This window comes from Panthera onca, chromosome D1 (genome assembly GCF_046562875.1).
Source record: "Panthera onca isolate mPanOnc1 chromosome D1, mPanOnc1 haplotype 2, whole genome shotgun sequence".
NCBI lineage: Eukaryota > Metazoa > Chordata > Mammalia > Carnivora > Felidae > Panthera > Panthera onca.
This window is the reverse complement of record NC_138348.1, coordinates 60,797,662-60,812,179: the sequence shown is the minus strand read 5'-3', so window position 1 is coordinate 60,812,179 and position 14,518 is coordinate 60,797,662. Positions and strand designations below refer to the sequence as shown.

The window sequence follows — 14,518 nt, the reverse complement described above, 5'->3', positions numbered from 1 at the left end:
TTCAGGGGAGGGGCAGAGAGAGAGGGAGACACAGAATCTGAAGCAGGCTCCAGGCTCTGAGCTGTCAGCACAGAGCCCAATGAGGGGCTCGAACTCACAGACTGTGAGATCATGACCTGAGCTGAAGTTGGATGCTTAACCGACTGAGCCACCCAGGTGCCCCTGAGTGTTTCTTTGTATAAAAAATTTAAAGTGAAACATGTCACAGTTATGGTAATTAACCATTTGAACTGAATAAGCTCTTAAAGCCTGCCTTCTGGGTGAATCAATTTTTTTTTTTGCTTAATGAATGTACACAGTGCAATAGTTTTCTGCACTATGAGGTTTGATAATCTAAAGTGCCCAGCAGGAATCTTCAGTTCAACTAAGCATTTGGACCCACAAGACTACTACAGATCACACTTGGCATCAGTCTACTAAGATCAGTGTAAGACAGAGCTTGCCAACAGGAGTAGCAGCTTGCCAACAGGTTTAGGCTTTGCTGCAGTCTGTGTTGCAGTTTATATGGCCATCCACGAATCCAGGAGCAATCTTCTTCCCGCTGACAACTTCAGGACCAAGTATATGGGATTCACATTGAATAGGTGTGGGAACTGCTTTGTCTTAAAGGCCTCATGTTCCATAGAGGCCAGTATCTCTTATAATAAACTCTATAGGCTATATATATTCAGTGGTCCTCATGCCCAAATAGATGAGTCCCTACATTCAGGAGTGCCCCAACTATGACATCCCCATCATGTGTTTATATTTTTTCTTAGTTTAGATGTATCTTATCAGTTAGAGGTCATTGATAACATATGCACTGTTGCCTAGTGATGGTCTGGTTGACATTCCAGTTTTTTTAGTTAACCAAGGGAGTAGAACTTAACCAACAGTCAAATTCTCGGGAGAAGAAGAAAAGCTTTTCTTAACCTGTGGCCCGTAGATGGCTTAGCTGTGATGTGGTGCTAAGAAAACTTTCTGGGGAGTGGGGGGAATCATAACTTTTTAATATCATTTAGGTTAAAAAAAAATCCATACCTTATCAACTAATATCTTCTCAAAGATTCAGGTTGGCAATACAGTTCAAATACTTGGGATACAACTAATAAGTTGATTCACATGTTTTTCATGAATTTGGTTCAATAGGGAATGTAGTAGATAAGGAATAATCTGGCCCACTTTCCTAAACTGCAGTTGGTATTCAGAGATGGATATGATGGCTTGAATTCTGAAATAGGTTCTCCAACTTCAAACTTACGGAAAATTAGTACTGTTTAGTTTACCTTTCTTTTTTTTTTTTAATTTTTTTTTTTAATGTTTTATTTTTAGGACAGGGAGAGACAGAGCATGAACAGGGGAGGGTCAGAGAGAGGGAGACACAGAATCTGAAACAGACTTCAGGTTCTGAGCTGTCAGCACAGAGCCTGACGCAGGGCTCGAACTCACGGACCGCAAGATCATGACCTGAGCCGAAGTCGGCCGCTTAACCGACTGAGCCACCCAGGCGCCCCATAGTTTGCCTTTCTAAACTAGTATCAACAGAACACTATGAAGAGCTATAGAATTTATACAGAATTTATTTATGTTTCTAACATTCTGTTTTTCTTACCTTCAGCCCACTTTATTCATTTATATTATCTGTCTGGCCCCTGTGGCCATTAGAGTTTGTAACCCCTTCCATAGAACGGGTGGGTACTAATTGTTACAGCTATGAAGAAATATTTTGGTATGATATGGGTGTTTAATCTAGAGATTATGGATGAGTGTCAAAATGTCCTTGTACCGAGCACAAAATAGTGCACTATTTATATTACCTTTTTAAATATTGTTTCACTCCAAAAAGGTACAGAGAGACAAGATAAATACAAGTATTATTGTCACCTTATTTCAATAGCTTAAACAGTTCCCTTTATAAAAGAAAATGTACTATTTTTATGTCACCATCATTCTTTACATCAGGCCTGACTTAAATTGTCAAGATAAAAGACAAAATACACTGAAGTTCACATTTCTTTATTTTTATTTTTAATTTAATTTTATTTTTATTTTATGTTGCTTCTTATGTGAGTGATTTGTGCTTATTGGAGAGGGAAAGAGAAGAGCATAAGAAACTTCATGATTCAATTGACTATTGAAATCATTCTCAGTTTGGTGTGACTTGAATTAGAAAGGAAAAATTGAAGTTATTATTCTTGGTTTTTGGAAAATGGCAGTGGTATTGTTTTTGAGTCTTTATAGATTCCTTCATTAAAGGAATATTATCAGTGGCAAAAGTTAAAAATGATAGACAGTATCTGCAACAAAGCTCTTAAAAGAGCTGGGGTACTATGGGCCTCAGGAGTTCTCAAACTTTTCCAGCCAAAGCTCCCTTCCAGAATAAACTCAACACTGAGCTTTGTCCAAACTTCTAGGAATAGAATCAAAATTAAGTAGGACAGGGACAATATAGACATGCAAAAAAGAAACTTCAAATAAAAGTATGAGAGAGGAATAGAGTTTGGTGATCTCATTAAATAAATCACTTTAGTTTTGAATATCTCACTAAAATAACAGATGGGGAGCTCCAGAGCTATGAAATTAGAACTATCTATTTGACATAAAAATAAGCAACTAAAAAGGATCAAAGTAAATCCCATAGGATTATGAGAACAAAAGGGAATAAGAAGCAGGATACTCTCACTGCCACGAATGAAAGCTTATCCTAAAGACTTTCCCTCAAAATGTGAAAACTATAGAAACTATAAAAATGTGAAAACTTCATAGGTGGTAGAACTCAGAAGAGTCAAGATTTTTCAAAAATCTAGGAGGAACGTCAGAGTGAACAAACACAAGATAGTGCCTTTACAAAATAACAAATGAAAAGCTGTATTATTTTTTTAATCAAAAAGAAATGAAGAGGGGTACCTGGGTGGCTCAATCAGTTAAGCGTCCAACTTCAGCTCAGCTCATGATGTCCTGGTTTGTGAATTCAACCCTGCATCAAGGCTCTGTGCTGACAGCTTAGAGCCTGTAGCCTGCTTTGGATTCTCTCTCTCTTTCTCTCTCTCTCTCTCTGTCTCTGTCTCTCTGTCTCTCTGTCTCTCTCTCTGCCCTGCCCCTGTTCCCTCTCTCTCTCTCTCTCTCTCTCTCTCTCTCTCTCAAAAATAAAGATTGAAAAAAATGAAAAATTAATGAAACTCGACAGAAAGAAATAAGGATTTGAAGATAGGAAAGAAAATCAACAAGCATCCAGTATAAAGGAAACGAAAACCAGAGCAAGGGAACAGACAAAAATACTAAAGTCTGCTTAACAAAACCTCCTGAAACAAAGTTGTTAGGCTGTATATTGAAATGACACTGCATACCTTGGAAAATCAACCCAGAACACCCAACTTCAGGACATATTCCAGTAAAATTATTGGGATTTGAAGAAAGAAAGTCTTTGTTTATCCAAGCAAAACGACCACATGATTTATAGGGGAAAGAAAATCAGACTGCCATCGCTCTATTTGAAAGCAATGCTTTATGATAGAAGAAAATGCCATAACGTGTGTGAGGCAACAAAAATGTGACCCAGGGACTTCATGTCCAGCCAAAGTAGCTTTCACATAAAGACTGCAGATACACTTACCAAAGTCTAAGGTCTGTTTTCCCATGAATCTTTTTTATAGAAATCTTCAAGCAGGGACACCTGAGTGGCTCTATCAGTTAAGCGGCTGACTTCAGTTCAGGCAGGTCATGATCTCATGGCTTGTGAGTTTGGGCCCTGCGTCAGGCTCTGTGCTGACAGCTCAGAGCCTGGAGCCTGCTTCAGATTCTGTGTCTCCCTCTCTCTCTGCCCCTCCCCCACTCACGCTCTGTCTCTGTCTCTCTCTCAAAAACAAACATTAAAAAATTAAAAAACAGTACTTAAGAAATCTTCAAACAAACGAGCTTCGGATAGCCAGAATGACTATCACAATATCAGTGCTGTATGTTGTCAAAATACATATAAATATGTTCATTTGTATGGCTTAATATTCATGTGTATGTTTCCTACCTCTGTTTATGAGAGTAATCTAAGAACTATGATGCCCCAGTAGCAGTGAGCACTATTTTAGCCTCTAGATTTTTATTTCAAAAAATCATTCTCCAATAAAAAGAACCAGTGCTCCTTAGACTGATTCTGGTGATGGGCAGAGAAAATACAAGATGAACCCGGGACATTTTAGAATGCGAGAAACTAAAGAGGTGCTCAAAAAAGAATTTGGGCATATCAGTAAGACGCAGGTGCCAACCAGAAAGAGCACCCAGTGGTGAAAGCAGAAACTGTTTTAGCTGCAAATATACTGATAGATAGATTTAAACCATAGATTTAAATAAATGCCCATAAGTTTCTACTTCTATAAATACATAATTGCATAAATAAATAAATAGAAGTGAAGGGATAGCTTTTCCCTGCAGACAAATATTAGTTAATTAATGTAGAAGGAATGAGGGAAATAAAAAATCACCAGTGTGGAAACACTACAATAATCATTGTTATAGGCAAGCTCTCTGACAGATGCTAAAATCAGTCGTTTATAGTTTGTGGAGGAGTATTAGCATAATTTCAAAGCATCTTCCCAAGATGCTTTACCTGTTAGAAAAAGAAAAATGGTAATTTTACAATAGCATAACCAGCCAACAGAACCTTAACCAAGTGATTGAAGTATTAACATCATGTATTCTCTGGTGTAATATACAGCATCTCTTATGGAATTTTTGTCAAAAATGTGTAATTTTAAGAAAACATTTAAAAGCCCAAATTGGGGCACCTGGGTGGCTCAGTCGATTGAGCATCTGACTTCTGCTCAGGTCATGATCTCAGGGCTCATGAGTTCAGGGCTTGTGTCGGGCTCTGTGATGACAACTCAGATCCTGTAGCCAGCTTCAGATTCTGTGTCTTCGTCTCTGCCCCTCCCCCACTCATACATACTCTGTCTCTCTCAAAAACAAATATTAAAATTTTTTAATTAAAAATTAAAAGCCCAAATTAAGAGGTATTCTATAAATTGTGTCAAAGTTAGAAGAAACAGGGAAAGAATGAGGAACAAAGATTGGAGGAGGCAAGAACATAAGAACAAAATGAGACCTGAAACCTTAAACAGAAAAGATATTGGGGGGAAAACTGGCAAAATTTAAATAAAATCTGTTTAATTAATAGTATTTTACTGATGTTAATTTCCTGGTTTTGATAATTATACTATGGAACATGTAGGTTCTTAACTTTAGGAAAAACAGAGTGAAAGTACTAGAACTATTTTTGTAACATATCTGTATGTCTAAAATTATTTCAAAGATTTTAAAAAGGATGTTGGGTGAGCTTTAAATTTGTAGTTACATCTAGCTAAATCTAAATGACAGAAACGAGAAAGAATGTGTAGTCTTTAATGGCTATGTGTTTTGACAATGGAGCTATAGTCAGACAACAAATGGAGAAAGAATGGGAAGAGTACAAGCACTTCTTGACTTTTTAATAAATCACTTTGATGATGATGTCAATATTGTTATTCTGAGAATGTTTTATATATAACGTGAGGAAAAAATACTTTATTTTAATTATATCATCCATGGTATCCTTTAAAACCAAGATTCTCTGGGGGTACAGGTGGAGCAGGAGAAATAAGATGTAAGATAGAAGAGATTAAGGAAACCCTGAAATATCATTATGAATTCATGAGGTTTTCCCCTCACATATTTATTTGTTTATTTGTTTGTTTACTTTGAGAGACAGGGAGAGAGGGAATCCCAAGCTGACTCCACACTGTCAGCACAGAGCCCGATTTGAGCTCGATCTCACGACCATGAGATAGTGACCTGAGCCGATACCAACAATCAAATGCTTAACATACCAACAATCAGATGCTTAACCGGCTGAGCCACCCAGGTGCCCCTTAAATTTTTTTTAAATTCTAGTTCATTAACTCATGAGTTATTTTTATTAAAAAATATATGCATGTCTTTGGTAGTTCTGTCCACTGAAAAGACTTAGAAACGGTGGCCAACCCAACAGTAGTGAGCAGCCTTAACACCTGGATTGCGGTTGTGAAAATAGTTTCCCACCAATTCTGAGCCGAGAAACATCTTGTCATTCCAGATAGTATGGATGTTATCAGAGTCCTGTCAAAAAGATTCAGGAGCCAACTTAAAGAGGTCTTAAAGAGATTTTCACTGCCAAAGACAGGACAATTTAAGCATCAACAAGAATAATACTTATAATGGATTAAAGTATAATTGAATATATCTTAAATCCATGATTTCATTATGACACTAAAAGAAAAATTGGTTACCTTTGGAGAATGTCAGTGGAGACCAAGTTATTATTTTGAAAATTGTTAAATAATGAAAAGAATCATTCATCCTGCCTTTTCTGTATGAATTGTACCATTGTATAGCAAAATAGTGAATTAGTAAAGTTTATAGAATTTATTCCAACAAGTCATTGATGGAAGAATGATAGAATGGAAATATCCTCATTTTGCAATTCCTGATAAAGGTTTTAGGGAACATCAGTATCTATTAACCTCATAAAAAGAATAAAATCAGACACTAATGCCTTTTGGTAAAGAATACATCATCAGTGAAGTAGTTTTGCCACAGAAATTGAACTTGAATCTGATGAAGACTATAGATCAGAATGACAATTCAAGGGACAAAAAGGACAGAGGAGCAGGGGAGTACAGTCAGCATAATGCAGAAATGATAGGACAAATGATTCAGTGACAAATAAACTGCAAGAAAAATAAAAGATGGAGGGGACAAGAGGAGATTAAAGAGACATGAAAAAGAAAAGAACACACAGGTAAAACTAAAACAAGGAAATGATTAATATAAAAGTCAGATTAATGGTTACTTTATTCTTCGTAGGGAGAGGGAATTCTTGGGGAAAGGAATGTGTAGGGCTTGGAGAATATCTGGCAAGGTTCTATTTCCTGTTTGCCTTCTAATAATTTAATCTGTGCTTTTGTTTTGTGTGGCTTTCTTTATTTTGTTATACTTAATCATAAAAAAGCCTTTGATATCTTCCATGTAATTTTTAAAGAATAAAAGAATTGGCCCCAATTCATATCCCTTTAGCATGTAGTAAAATGGTACTATTGATATTTTAGCACAGGCATCTCCTGTTTTGTCCATTAGGTACATGTTGATGATATCAAATGATACTTGCATTATTTTGAGCCCCTTTTGGAAACTGTAAAATCTTAACACGTCTTTAAAATGGTGAAAACTTTCTTTGTCAAAATACTTCAGTTGCAAAAATATATTCCTCTCGTAGGCATGGTTGATATTTTACCTGTAATATTTCATTTATTCATTCCAATCAGCATTTATTTATTGAGTACATGGTATGTATCCTGCATTATTTTTGGTACTGGGAATAAATCTGTGAACAAAATCAGTCGACTTTTAGCCTTCATGACACTTACATAGTATGGGGAGGTAGACAATAAGTCAAAATAATAAATACATGGTGTGTTTGATGATATTGATAAGGAGCTATAGAAGGAAAATAATTTGGGGGAAGAGGGAGGGTGTAGCTTTAGACTGGGAGCCTAGAAAAGGACTCACTGAAAATGTGACACTTGAGTAAAAACTAAAGGGTCTGGAAGAGTAAGCCATGCAGATACCCAAGGAAAGCAGACAGAAACAAATGCAAGACCCTGAGGTGGGTCTAACATACATAATATGTTAGAGCAGGGATTGGCAGACTAGGGACTGCAGGCCAAATCTGGCCTGCTAATCTGGTTAATTAGAATCTATTTATTCTTTTAGTATCTTACTGTCCATAGTTGCTTCATACTACAAAGGTAGAGTTGAGTAGTTGCTACACAGACTAAAATATTTACCGGCTGACCCTTTACAGAATAAATTTGTTGTCTCCTGTTTTATAGCAAGGTGAGTAATACAGCCGAAGCAGAATGAGTGAGGGGTAATTGTCATACAGGAGGGAGTGAGGTTAGGGAGGTCAGGCTATGGGAGATGGGGGAGAGGGGTATGGAGGTTGTATAGGGCCTTGTGGTTTATTGAGAATGTTGTTTTTTAGTCTGAATAAAATGAGATCTCCCTGAAAAGATTTTATACTGAATTCTCCTGAAATAATCCCCAAATATTCTTGTTTCTGTCTTTGGCCTTCTTTCTATTTGGCATAAGACAGCCACGGAGATCTCATTAAAACAAGTGTGATGAGGACAGTTTTTAACGCCCTTTCTGAGTAGACTGGAAGAGATGAGATCCAAAACATAGGTGGAAGGATTGGCCTTAGCTTAAAATACCATCTCTGTTTTAACAGGAATAGGTTTGTAAGTCTGGTGATGAGAAGGAGCTTCTGCCCCATGGCTTCTGTTTTCTCTGTGAAATGAAGGACAGAATCATCTGAAAATGTAGACATAGCAGAGAGATTGCAAGTCTGAGGATAGTGAAAAACACTGAAATAGTTACTGCTAGAGAAGTAGGAAGGTTATTGGGCAGTGTCAGTGTCTCAGGGATAGCTGGTGACCATGAATTTACTGTACTACCCATCTTATTCCTTTCTATATCCCCAGTAGCTGATCTAGCTCTCTGCTCATGAAACATGAAATCATGACCTGAGCTGAAGTCAGATGCTTAACCTACTGAGCCATTCAGGCACCCCTCATATTTTCTTAATTTTTAATGAAATAGTTCAAATAAACAGAACATAGTATAAAACTTACATATTGCTCGAATTTGTTTTGATTAAAAATGTTATAGAAACAATATTTCCCTTCATATTCCGTTCCATTCCTTCTCCTTCCTTTTCTGGGTATGGCCACAGACCTATAAATCATTCACATATACATATTTATGATTTTGGTACATATGTATGTAGCCATATCAGTATATAGCATAATTTTGTGCATTTTATAGCTTCTGCGAACAGTATCATGTTACCTGTCCTTTTGCAGCTTGCTATTTTCACTCATCATTCTATTTAGTGAGTGAGTGAGTGAGTGAGTGAGAGCACATGTGCAAGTCGGGGAGGGGCAAAGAGAGAGAGAATCCCATCCAGGCGGAGCCTGATGCAGGGCTTGATACCACAAACCATGAGATTGTGACCTGAGCTGAAGTTGGACACTTAATCGTCTGTGCCATCCAAGTGCCCCTGTTTCTTTTCTATTTTTGCTATATAGTGGTTATTCATTCTCCTATTTGAAGGATCTTTAGGTTATTTCAAATTTGCAGTTTTATAGCAGTGCTACAACAAATACTCATGTTTATTTTTCTGTATAGTGTATGTAAGTATACTTTCTATAAGCAGAACTATTCTATTATAAAGTGTATTTCTTGAAGCTTTAGAGTGGATATTTCTAGCTTGCTCTTTAAAGTGTTTGTGTTAATTTACCATAGGTATAAAAGATTTGAGCAGACTCTGAAACTACTATGCTATTTAAACAGTTCTCAAGTCTTGGCTTAGAAGAGGAGGATTATAAAGAAATTAAGCCTCATCAGGGATTAGTTACCCCTTTATCACCCAACAGATGACAAGCCCAATATATATTAGGTGGATATGGATAATTTTTGGTGAGTATGGAAAAGGAAAGGTAATAGAAAGCAAAAGTGAAAGGAAAATGTGTCAGACATGATTGTATTTGGCTATATGTTTGTTCAAACAGAGTTGGGGTTTTTTTCTTATAATAAAAAGTCAGGTAGTCAGTAATCCAGGTCTGGTTAAGCCTAAACACCCTTCCTAGTCTGCCATCCTTAGCATGTGGCTTTGATTGCGCCCTCTCCAGGATTCTAGATAGAAAGGAGAAAGGGCAGAAGGCATAGTTCAGCTGAATCCTGTAAATCTCACCCAGTAGACTTCCTCATGCATCTCTTTGGTCAGAACTGGATCATATGTCTCCTAGCTATAAGGTATCTGAAGAGGCAAGCACCTTCTGAACGAAAGCACAGTTTTGTTAGTAAGAAAGAAGAGGAAACAGGTAAAAGCATACCTTGGTAATACTGCAGGTTTGGTTCCAGACCACCCCAGCAAAGCAAATATCATAATAAAATGAATCAAAACAATTTTTTGGTTTCCCAGCCCATATAAAAGTTATGTTTACACTATACTGTAGTCTTATTAAGTGTGCAGCAGCATTATATCTATAAAAACAATGTACCTACCTTAGTTCAAAAATACTTTATTGCTAAGAAGTGCTAACCACCATCTGAGCTTTCAGTGAGTTGTAAGCTTTGTGCTGGTGAAGGGTCTTGCCTTGATGTTGATGGCTGTTGACTGATCAGGGTGGTGGTTGCTGAAAGTTGGGACGACTGTGGCAGTTTCTTCGATGAGACAAGAATAAAGTTGGTCACATCAATTAACTCTTCCTTTCATGAACAGTCTCCCTATAGCATGTGATGCTGTTTGATTGCCTTTTACCCACAGTAAAATTTTTTCAAAATTGGAGTCAATCCTCCCAAGCTCTGATACTGCTTTATCAGCTTTGTTTATGTAACATTCTGAATCCTTTGTATCATTTCGACAATCTTCACAGCATCTTCACCAGGAGTAGATTCCATCTCAAGAAACCACTTTCTTTGCTCATCCATGAGAAGCTGGTCCTCATCTGTTCAAATTTTAATATGAGGTTATAGCAATTCAGTCCCATCTTTAGGCTCCACTTGTCATTCTAGTCGTCTTGCTCTTTCTACCGTGTGTGCAGTTACTTCTTCCACAGAAGTCTTAAACCCCTCAGTCACTTACGAGGACTTGTTTATGTTGATATTTTGACTTCTTCGCATGAGTCACAAATGTTTTTCATGGCATTTAGAATGGTGAATCCTTGCCAGAAGGTTTTCAGTTTTCTTTAATCAGTGTCTGTGGCCACTATAGCTTTATGAAATGTATTTCTTAAATAATAAGCCTTGAAAGTGAAAATGATAACTTGATCCCTAGGCTGCAGAATGGATGTGTGTCAGAAGGCATGAAAACAACATCCATCTTGTACATCTCCATCAGTGCTCTTGGGTGACCAGGTGCGTTGTCAGTGAGCAGTAATACTTTGAAAGGAATCTTTTTTTCCTGAACAGTTGGTCTCAATAGTGGTCTTAAAGTATTCAGGAAACCATGTTGCAAGCCATGTGCTTTCATCCAGGCTTTGTTGTACCATTCGTGGAGCACAGGCAGAGTAGATTTAGCATAATTCTCAAGGGCCCTGTGATTCTCAGAAGGGTAAATGAACAACTTAAAAGTCACCAATTGTATTAGCCCCTAACAAGAGAGTCATCCTGTCCTTTGAAGCTTTGAAGCCTGGCATTGACTTCTCTCTAGCTATTAAAGTCCTACATGGCACCTTCTTCCATTAAGGCTTATTTTATCTGCATTGAAAATCTGTGGTTTGGTGTGGCCACCTTCATGAATTGTCTTAGCTATGTCTTTTGGATAACTGGCTATAGCTTCTGTATCAGCATTTACTGCTTTGCCTTGCATCTTTATGTTCTGTGTCCACAGCTTCTTTCCTTAAACCTCATGAACCAGCCTCTTCAAGAGCCTCTGCAGCTTCTTCACCTCTCTCAGCCTTCATAGAATTGAGGAGAGTTAGGCCTTACTGTGGTTAGACTTTGGATTAAGGGAATATTGTGGCTGGTTTGATCTTCTGTCCAGACCGTTAAAACTTTCTCCATATCAACAATAGGCTGTTTTCCTTTTTTATCATTTGTATGTTCTCTGGAGTGGCACTTTTAATTTCTTTCAAGGACTTTTCTTTTGTATTCATAAGTTGACCCACTGTTTGGTGTAAGAGACCTCGTTGTTGACCTGTCTCGGCTTTTGATGTGCCATACTCGCTAAGCTTAATCATTTCTAGCTTTTGATTTAATTTGAGAGATATGTGACTCTTTCTTTCACTGGAACACTTAAAGACCATTGTAAGGTTATTAACTGGCCTAATTTCAGCATTGGTGTGTCTCAGGAAATGGGATGGCCCAAAGAGAAGGAAAGAGAAGAAGAAATGGCCGTTTGGTAGAGTAGTCAGAACACACACACTTATCAGTTAAGTTTGCCATCTTAAATGGGTGTGATTCATGGAGCCCCAAAGCAATTACAGTGTAACATCAAATGAGCACTGATCACAGATCACTATAAAAAATATAATAATAATGAAATATTGTGAGATTTACCAAAATGTGACAGAGACATGAAGTGAGCAAATGCTTTTGGAAAAATGGCACCAATAGACTTGCTCGAGGCAAGGTTGCCACAAACCTTCAATTTGAACAAAATGCAGTATCTGCAAAAGCACAATACAGTGAAGCTCAATAGAAGGGATAGGTCTGTACTGGATAAATACTTAGCGATGTCCTTTATAGTTAACTTTTATAGAACATCCAATGTTCTATCCCATAGTGATTGTGGTTGGGATGTTTGGGAAAGCACACAATAGCTGATCAGTAAATATTTGTTGAGTAAATGAATGAATCACTTTAAAAACCTGCAATAGATAATGCTTCTCTTGAAGTAACTTGTTTGACAAACAGTGTTGCTGCGGGATTGTGATTTTAAAGTGAGTTTTTCCCTAAGTTTTGTTTGTTTAAATTTTATGTCTCTGAAATTCATTTGCATCTCTTTTATAGTTTCTTTTTGAGAAAACTTTGGGAAAATGCTTATATAACTGAATGATCTTTTTACCAGTTATGATTGTGCTTGGAGGTTCATATTCTGTCATGATTCTGTTTTCTCTGTGGTTTTAGGGATATATCCATGTAATCTAGGAGAGCTAGAGTAATCATTGTTTTCATGTCTGAAAAGAACTGAGCCAAACACAGAAATACTAAGAATTTAACATTTTGGGGTTAGGAGAAATATAAGCCAGTGAAGTATAATTTTTCAGCTGCTTTATTTATAAATGAAGAAATGAGGAGCAGAGTTTGTTTTGAGACATACACAAAATCTACCACCAAGTGAATTAGGATTCGTGAACCTGGGAGCCTTGAACTATTAGTGTTATTCCCTCAGTTTCTTCTGTCATGTTGTTACCAAATTGGAATCATTTCAAATAATGGAGGAGATCTTTCTCCTTCACCATCCCCCCCCAAAAAATACAGTGTCCTTTTACCTTGGGTCAGAGCCACAGTGAAATCCTGAGTTGTTTTCTGAACAAAAACATATAGAAGAATATTAGTTTGTGTTTAATAAACCCTTAGTGTTAAGTTGAAGTGTTTTTTTTTTTTTTTAAGATTTTTTTTTTTTATGTTTATTTTTGAGAGAGAGCACAGCTGGGAAGGGGCACAGAGATGGGGGTCCTCTGTCCCCGAAGTGGGCTCCGCAGTGACAGAAGCAAGCCCAATATGGGGCTTGAACCCACAAACCACGAGATCATGACCTGAGCTGAAGTCGGACACTCAACTGATTGAGCCACCTAGGGGCCCCAACTTGAAGTTATTTTTTAAAATTGTAATCAGTATTTTAATTGTTAACCAAGATGTTCATTTAATTAGATTTCCTGATATGCTAACCTATCTCAATGATCAGGAATTTACTAAGGCTACTTTATCAGTGGGAAGAAGACACACAAATTAGATCACTATTGTCATGTCTTTAATTTCCCTAGTGGAATGCTTACATTAAATCAATGACAATGTAGAGGGGGAAGAGCAATACTGATACTCTGTTCTCAGGTTCTGAATGTTTCTTGGTAGTTCTTGAATGGTTTGTTTGTAACATGAATGAAGTAAAGGAAATAGTGATTTATAATTAAAATATTAACTCTTTTAAAGATACTGCATTCTTTTTTTAAAACACATGTCTTCATATCGCTTCTATGTGTTCCATTTTATACCTATGAAATACATTGTAATACTGGCTTATCAACTTGGCATAATGTGTGCAAAATCATCTATAAAAATTACTACTTTTCTGGGGCGCCTGGGCAGCTCAGTCGGTTAAGTGTCTGACTCTTGGCTCAGCTCAGGTCATGATCTCGCGTTTCATGAAATCGAGCCCTGCATTGGGCTCTGCACTGAGTGTGGGGACTGCTTGGGATTCTCTCTCTTCCTCTCTGCTCCTTCCCTGCTTGCTCTCTCTCAAAAATAAGTAAATAAACATTACCAAAAAATTACTACTTTGCTAAAACTTCATTTAGAGCTAAGGTTTGTTTTGTTTTGTTTTGTTTTGTTTTAGTTGTAAGGATAGTGTGAAATAATGGGAAGTGTAGGTAAAATTAGTAGTTAATGAATTCTCTGAAAACACTCTGCTCAAATTCTCTGAGCACTGGTTTACATTGTGTATGCAATCTCTGTAATCCCATTTAGAGGTTCTGCTCTTTACCAAATACGGTTTTTGCACTATTGAGTACTCCATAAAAGTTACAAATACATAGCCAATTAAGGTAAAAAGAGGAATTGATGATAAACATACATAGTTTATAACATATTAATTTCTGAAATGTTAACTAATGGCATTTGATAAAGTAAATTGTAATATAACCACATTGAGGAGTATTATATAATTAAGTCTGATTTCTGTAAAAGGCATTAAATATCATAAAGTGCTAATGTTTCAATGAAAAAATGAGGCAATGTGATCCCAACTTTG

At 37.0% G+C, this 14,518-nt stretch overlaps 1 protein-coding gene across 4 annotated transcripts in view; it reads left to right on the top strand.

The window, feature by feature from the left end:
* The window catches only part of RSF1 (remodeling and spacing factor 1), a 155,320-nt gene that overhangs the window by 106,073 nt on the left and 34,729 nt on the right, over positions 1–14,518 (top strand). The window lies entirely within an intron of this gene.